This window comes from Octopus bimaculoides, chromosome 11 (genome assembly GCF_001194135.2).
Source record: "Octopus bimaculoides isolate UCB-OBI-ISO-001 chromosome 11, ASM119413v2, whole genome shotgun sequence".
Classification (NCBI taxonomy): Eukaryota; Metazoa; Mollusca; class Cephalopoda; order Octopoda; family Octopodidae; genus Octopus; species Octopus bimaculoides.
The window spans coordinates 3,082,746-3,089,719 of NC_068991.1; the positions used below are offsets into that span (position 1 = coordinate 3,082,746).

The 6,974-nt window shown below is 36.3% G+C and overlaps 1 long non-coding RNA gene across 1 annotated transcript; it reads left to right on the forward strand.

Moving 5' to 3' along the window:
• Positions 1 to 6: 6 nt before the first annotated feature.
• On the forward strand, positions 7 to 6,968 carry LOC128249040 (uncharacterized). Its single transcript, XR_008265141.1, has 3 exons — positions 7 to 4,349; positions 4,880 to 4,972; positions 5,597 to 6,968. It is a non-coding gene; the product is annotated as an uncharacterized LOC128249040 (long non-coding RNA).
• The last annotated feature ends 6 nt before the right edge of the window (positions 6,969 to 6,974 follow it).

The window sequence follows — 6,974 nt, forward strand, 5'->3', positions numbered from 1 at the left end:
ATCCCACTAGTTACTAGTGACTAGTACCTAAAAATTACCCTCAAGAAAAAAAAAAAAATTTTGGCTTTTGTCCGATTGGCACACATTCATTGCAACCATTTCGCGTCGTTTAAGGATTAATCTAAATCTCATTTCCACCAGTTAACCATCACTTTAATTTCTGTTGTTAAATTAAGATATTTAATCAGACGAAGAGCTTTTTGCTCGAATCCCCTTTAACATCTGCATTTTCCGAATTCGTAAACTTAATGTTTTTCGTTGGTATAAATTACAACTGTTTTTCTTGAACTTTGTTTTTATTATTATTTATTGTGTTTTTTTGACATCGTTTTAACGAATCTAATAAATTATTGGAACTGTCAAATTAGAAAGTAACAAGAAACACCGATTCTATTTACTATTGATCCAGGAGGTTATTAGGCGGAGGTAAAGAATGCGCACACCATCCGATCTAATCGACTGACTCCCTCCCCAAATAATTTCGAGCCGTATGCCTAGAGTAGAAAAGAATATATTGATATGGATATCTCGAAATTTATCGTCTGAAACAGAATTTAAAAAAAATATTTTTCAAAAACTTAGATGATACTTCAATTTATTTCGGTTTGAAACATTCTCTAAAAATATGAGTCATTTGTGCAAAGAAATTTCGGAAACAATTCTAGCTTTCCAACCATGGTCATTCTGTCCCTTAACCATTAACTCTAAATCTGAGATTTAAATAATAAGAGGGCTTTCCAATTATAGACTGTTAATTTTTATATTTACAGCAGGATTAGTAAATTAACCATTACTTAAATGAAATAGGTGTCATTGTTAATCAGTGGACTTTTGGAATAGCTATCACTACCTCATGGGGAAGGAAAAGAGAAAAGAATTGGATGGTTATCCGTTCGTCCATTCCTGGTGAAATTGTGGGGGTAGAATCTTCAAGCATCTCCCGTATAAGAGTCTGTCAGAAGCAATTGTCATGGCACATGGTTCATTGTTTAATGATAAAGTGATGGTATGTTGTCAACTGATAGTACCATGAAAGGGAATAATACTACTGCTATTTAGCCCTAGGAAGCACCGCTTCCTGTCAACCATGACACATTTCCTGTGTCTTAAATAGCAGTAGTATTTTTGCCTTTCATGGGACTGTCACATTAAGTTGACAACATACCACCATTTTATCGTGTTACAACTGTATAAATCTCTCTCAGAGATTTAGAAATGTATTATTCCCATTGTTTAATGGTCTAGCAACTAATGCTTTAGGATTAAAAAAACTAATAGTTGTCTATAACTGGGGAGTACCATAATACATATGATAAATTGGACCAAATTATATTGAATATTACTAAATGTGCCAAACCAAAATAAATTAGAATGTGTTCAATTTAGAAAATTACTATTTTTGAATCTCACAACGAGAGATATTCAGCCATATTATATTGGTAAAAGTATGGTTATACTTTTACCAATATAATATGGCAGTCCTGGTTTAGAACGAATGTTGCTGTAATTTGGCAGCGCTACCTCTAGCCGAACAGTGATGGCCACCTATCCATGCCCTTTAAGTTACAAATTATGTTCCAATTTAAGTTCTTTATGGAACAATTGAGCCTGTTCCATTATGAAGCTACTTGACAAATTCCATTCCATGAATTTGACATTATCAAAACCATTCTATTATTCTTGAATTACACTGGTACTCTTACCATATTCCATTGTTTTTCTAATGGTCATTCAAAATAACTGTCAGGAATAAATTGGAATTTCTCTCTTTTTTCTCCTGGTGTTTTTTCCTTTGTCATCAGAAAATGTACAGACAAAAATAAATGCAAAATGATATAATTCCTATCAAATACCATTTTATACATGCTTGTTTTCATTTCCCAGACAAAACGAAACTGTGAATTTAACTTTCACTTTAAGACATCAGTGAGACTCACATCTCTCTTAGAAACCGTACCCGGGATGAAATTTAAGTAAAATAAGCCAAGGAGGTCACAAAATCAAGAGATATCACTTGCACAAGTGTTGTATGAAAAGACTTAAAAAAGCACAGCTGTACTCACTGCCACCTGGTGGGATATCCACTAAATAGGTCAGCTTGCTTACAAGAATTTCAAGTTCTTGCTTGTAATTTGTATAGCCTAATAGAAGTACAGTGATACGTCACAGTACGAGTTTCATTCATTCTATGACCGAGCTCGTCTTACAATTCACTTGTTTTACAAATCAAATTTCCCTTTGAAATTAACTAAAATATAATTAATCATTCCAGCCCCCCCCCCTCCAAAAAAAAACCACTCAAAAATAACTTTTAATGGGTTTTAAAACAGAAAAGGTGTAGACAGAAGTAAAATGACAATTATAAAAAGAAAAAGAAAAGAGAATGCAAAACAATATGTAAACTGAATTACCTTAAAGGTGGGATGATTTGTGTGCTCATACTTCAAGACAAAAAATTTGCATGCTTCTTGGATCGTACAGCAAATTACTGGTACAATGGGTCACTTGTACAGCAAGACTCAACAGTGCTGAGTCATTTGGTGTTGAACCTGTATCGTTTATCAAGTTATGATTTTTGTCTCCCCAATTTGTAAGATGTTAAAAGCAGTCTTACTCACAGAATATGATCTACATATCTAGGGTGTATGGCTACAAAATGCTTATCGGGTTACTTTGTAATATAGTGAGGGTATTTACTCTTTGTCTTCAACTCATTGTGTGGTTAAGTAGCTTGTTTGCAATCACATGGCATTGAGTTCAGTCCTGCTGTGTGACACCTTGGACAAGTGTCTCCTGCTTTTAGCCCTGGGCTGACCAATGCCCTGGGCTGACCAATGCCCTGGGAGTGAATTTGGTTGGTGAAAGCCCATTCTACATACTGTTCATACATACATGTATATATATATTTGTATATGTATCTTATGGTTGTGTTTATCCTCCTACCCTTTGACAACTGGTGTTGGTTCATTTACATCCCAATAACTTAGTGGTTCAAGGAAAGACACCAGTAGGACAAATACTAGATTTAACCCCATTAGTCACGGATAAAAAAGTAAAACTATTTAAAAAAAAAATTTTTTATTTATGCCAAAATACAAGTTAGGGTTGACCTGGCGTTAAACAACACATCCAATCAGTTCATCTAAATAAATGCTCGACCTACTAGTAATAGCAGCCAAATTTTCATCATGTCACACCCAATTATATTTTTGGAAAATGTACATATGTGATAATGTTGCTGTTGGTTTACTTCATGTCCAGAAAAAGTCATGATGGTCATGGCTGGAATGCTTTTGATCATAGAACTGTAGAATCAGAACTGACATAGGTCTAAGTGTGAGGAACTGTTATCATATAAGATTTAAGACATCACCACAACGACAATCGCAACATCAAGTGTGTCACCATTTTCATTTGGAATTCTCAAATCTTTCTGATTTCATGTTGACACTGGAGATAAAATAAATTAAAAAAGAAAATATAAAATTACAACTGCATGGAAAATTAAAAAACAAAAGAAAAGAAAAGAAAAATAACAAAAGAAAACAAAGAAGGTTGTTTTAATTTTTTAACATTTAACCTTGCCATATCTGGCACAAATGTTTGTTTTGTATTCAAACCTGCTAGATCTGGCTTCTCGCACCTACTCTACAATGTCATTCTAAAAATAAAACAAATCATTGAAATCTTGAAGTTACAAGATAATCCATGATTAATTCAAAATTTAATAAATAAAACTTACGTTTGACAGAGTAAATCTGAAAATGAAAGAATTATAATTAATTTTTTTGGAAAAAAAAAACAAATAGAAAACTTCATTGTTTACGACACATTGTCTTGGATCCAATCTCTTTCCCTTCATGCACACCTGTGAAATACCTTGATTATTTTAAGGAGAATATTAAGGACAGCATGGACAGAGAAAATGTGGTAAATAAGAAACTGGTTGAAGGGAAAAGAAGCAGATGATGGAGAAGGGAGATCCGGGTGTCAAGTTTAATGAACTGGTTTGGAAGAAAGAAGTATCAAACATCAGGAAGTGGCACCATTACTGAAAACAAAGAATAGAGAATTATGGCAGGACATGATTGCCCTCTGTCCAACATTCTGGACATGGCACCCAAAGAAGAAGATTTGTAAATAACAAAACAAGTAGCAAAAGAGAGGATTTGACAATGAAAACACAAGAATTTCTGCTGCAGAATAAGAAAATTGACCAATTTTTAATGGCTGTTTTGAAGACAAGAAAGACCAAAGGAAAAGAATAACCAACAAGATGTGTAGCATAGTAAAGGCATCAACACTAAAAAGAACATTAACAACAACAGCTACAGCAACAACAATATAAAGTAAGGTATTTACTTTCACACATGTACAGGGTAACCCAAAAGTCACAAATGGCTCTGAAATTCGCATAAATTTGCTTTAATTATTTTTTTTGGTTTTTGTAATTTAGAAAACGTGATGTTTCCACCCCTAACAAACATATTTCCTATGTTATTGATAACACCCAGAAGATGCTTCTTTTCCAATCACCAAAGTGATTGAAGCTTTGGCTGGGTGGAATTGCTGTCATCAAATGGTACCCAATATTGGTCGGTCAGTAGAGGTGGCCGAATCACTGTCCATCATCTCCTTGTTTTTCAACCTTAACTCCTCTCTCTTGCTCCATACTTACCGAGAGGCCCTTCCTGCTGCCTCTCTCACCCTGTGCATGGCCACCCTTCACTCTTTTCCCCTCATTCCAATGGCTGTAAGCATCATCTATGAATTGTATGTGGTGCTAAGGCACCATGAATTTAAAACAGAATATAAATGAATTATTATCACCTTTGTGACTCTTGGGCCACCCTACACAATCTGTATTTATTATCTTCAGGAAAGTTTGGTATGCTTTAGGTTGGGTGGCCACCACTGGACCACATGGCGAACCACAAAGAAATAAAGCATATGCTTGCGAAGACCTGTTGAGGTAAGTGAAATCACTGTTGTGGCCGATGACAGTACCGCCTGATTGGCACCCGTGTCAGTGGAACGTTAGAAGCACCATTCAAGCATGACCATTGCCAGGGCCACTGACTGGCTCCTGTGCCGGTGGCATGGAAAAAAAGCTCCATTCGAGCGTGGTAGTTGCCAGTGCCACTGAACTGGCTCCTGTGCAGGTGGCACATAAAATGCACCGTTTGAGCGTGACCGATACCAGTACTGCCTGACTGGCCCTCGTGCCGGTGGCACGTAAAAGCACCCACAACACCCTCGGAATGGTTGACATTAGGAAGGGCATCCAGCTGTAGAAACTTTGCCAGATCAGATTTGAGACTGGTGCAGCCCTCAGTAAAACCGTCCAACCCATGCCAGCATGGAAAGCGGACGTTAAAAGATGATGATGATATATATATATGTACATATCCAGATATGTGTGTGTTTGTGCGTGTGTGTGTATTTGTTACATAGAATATTTTACATTTATTTTTCAAATGTCAACGTTCATAACTGTCTGAAGACATATTTTGTTGTTTAAAATTGTTTGTATTTTATTTCCTGTTTTGTTAAAACGATATTTGATTGATAAAAGTTCCATTCTTATATTCTCCAGCCCCTGAAAAAGAGAAACCTCAATAAAATTGCTGAATGCTGTGAAGAACTTTCTTGGCAAATGACAACAGACATGGATAAGGAATGCTTTCATAGTTGACTCTTTCATATGTGGCATGAAATACTTCCCTGAAATTCTTCAGATTGTCTGTGAATTTCATAAGAACTCTTTAAAAAATGCCTCAATTATGCCAACATCAAGTAAATTTATGGCAACTTTTTGAATATGGATGAAACTCTTCATGTTTTCCAGTGAATTGTGTCACTGAAAATGTTTCCTTATCCAAAAGAAGTTTGTTTGGCAAAGATTCATGAACACATTTGAAACCCTGATCTCTTCTATTACTTCTACAATAACCTCTCTTCCAGTCAGCTCTACATCTCCACTGCCATCACTTAGAATCCCCTCACTCAACCATTTCCTCTTTCTCTTTCATCATTCCTAACATATCTTGCTTACCAGATATCATATCACAACCTCCTAAGCATCAGCGCCCTGCCCCCTTTCGTCACGTCTAGCATCATCCATTCCTTCATTGATGGTAGCAGCCCTTTATTTGTCTCTAACCGTTTGTACCTAGTATCATCTGTGAGTCATGCTGATACCTGCTTCATACCAAATATCCACCGGTACCTATTTACATGCCAAATATAAACAGCTTCTTTGATGGTTTTCTCTTTGCAAACCTTGTGCATTGTGGTTACAATAAATAAATAAATAAATAAATAAATAAAACAGCCAAAAACAAATGCTGCATACATATCAGTGGCTGTCAGCCATTCCCCCCCCCCCCCTATGATGGACCCCGTTTGGTTCCTATTTTACTTCTCTGGACCCTTATACACATTGAATGTTTTTAAAAAAGATCCTCTTATATTTTCATAATTAAATATTAGAAATTGTATAAAATAACTGTTAAAATATTTTGTAAAATATTTACAATGGACAAATAGGTGACATCACCTTGTTTGTTTTTACCACAACGTTTCAGCTGGTGTACTCCCCGGCCTTCATCAGGTGTTCTGGTGGAATTTCAAACCCAACCCTTTAGTTGACTAATGGGTACTCTGTTCTCATTCATAAGGTATTCTTTTTTTTTTTGTTGATGTTAGTATTATTATTAGTGGAGGCACAATGGCTCAGTGGTTAGGGTAGCGGATTCGCGGTCATAGGATCACGGTTTCGATTCCCAGACCGGGCGGTGTGTGTGTTTATTGAGCGAAAGCACCTGAAGCTCCACGAGGCTCCGGCAGGGGATGATGGCGAACCCTGCTGTACTCACCACAACTTTCTCTCACTCTTACTTCCTGTTTCTGTTGTGCCTGTAATTCAAAGGGTCAGCCTTGTCACGCTGAATATCCCCGAGAACTACGTTAAG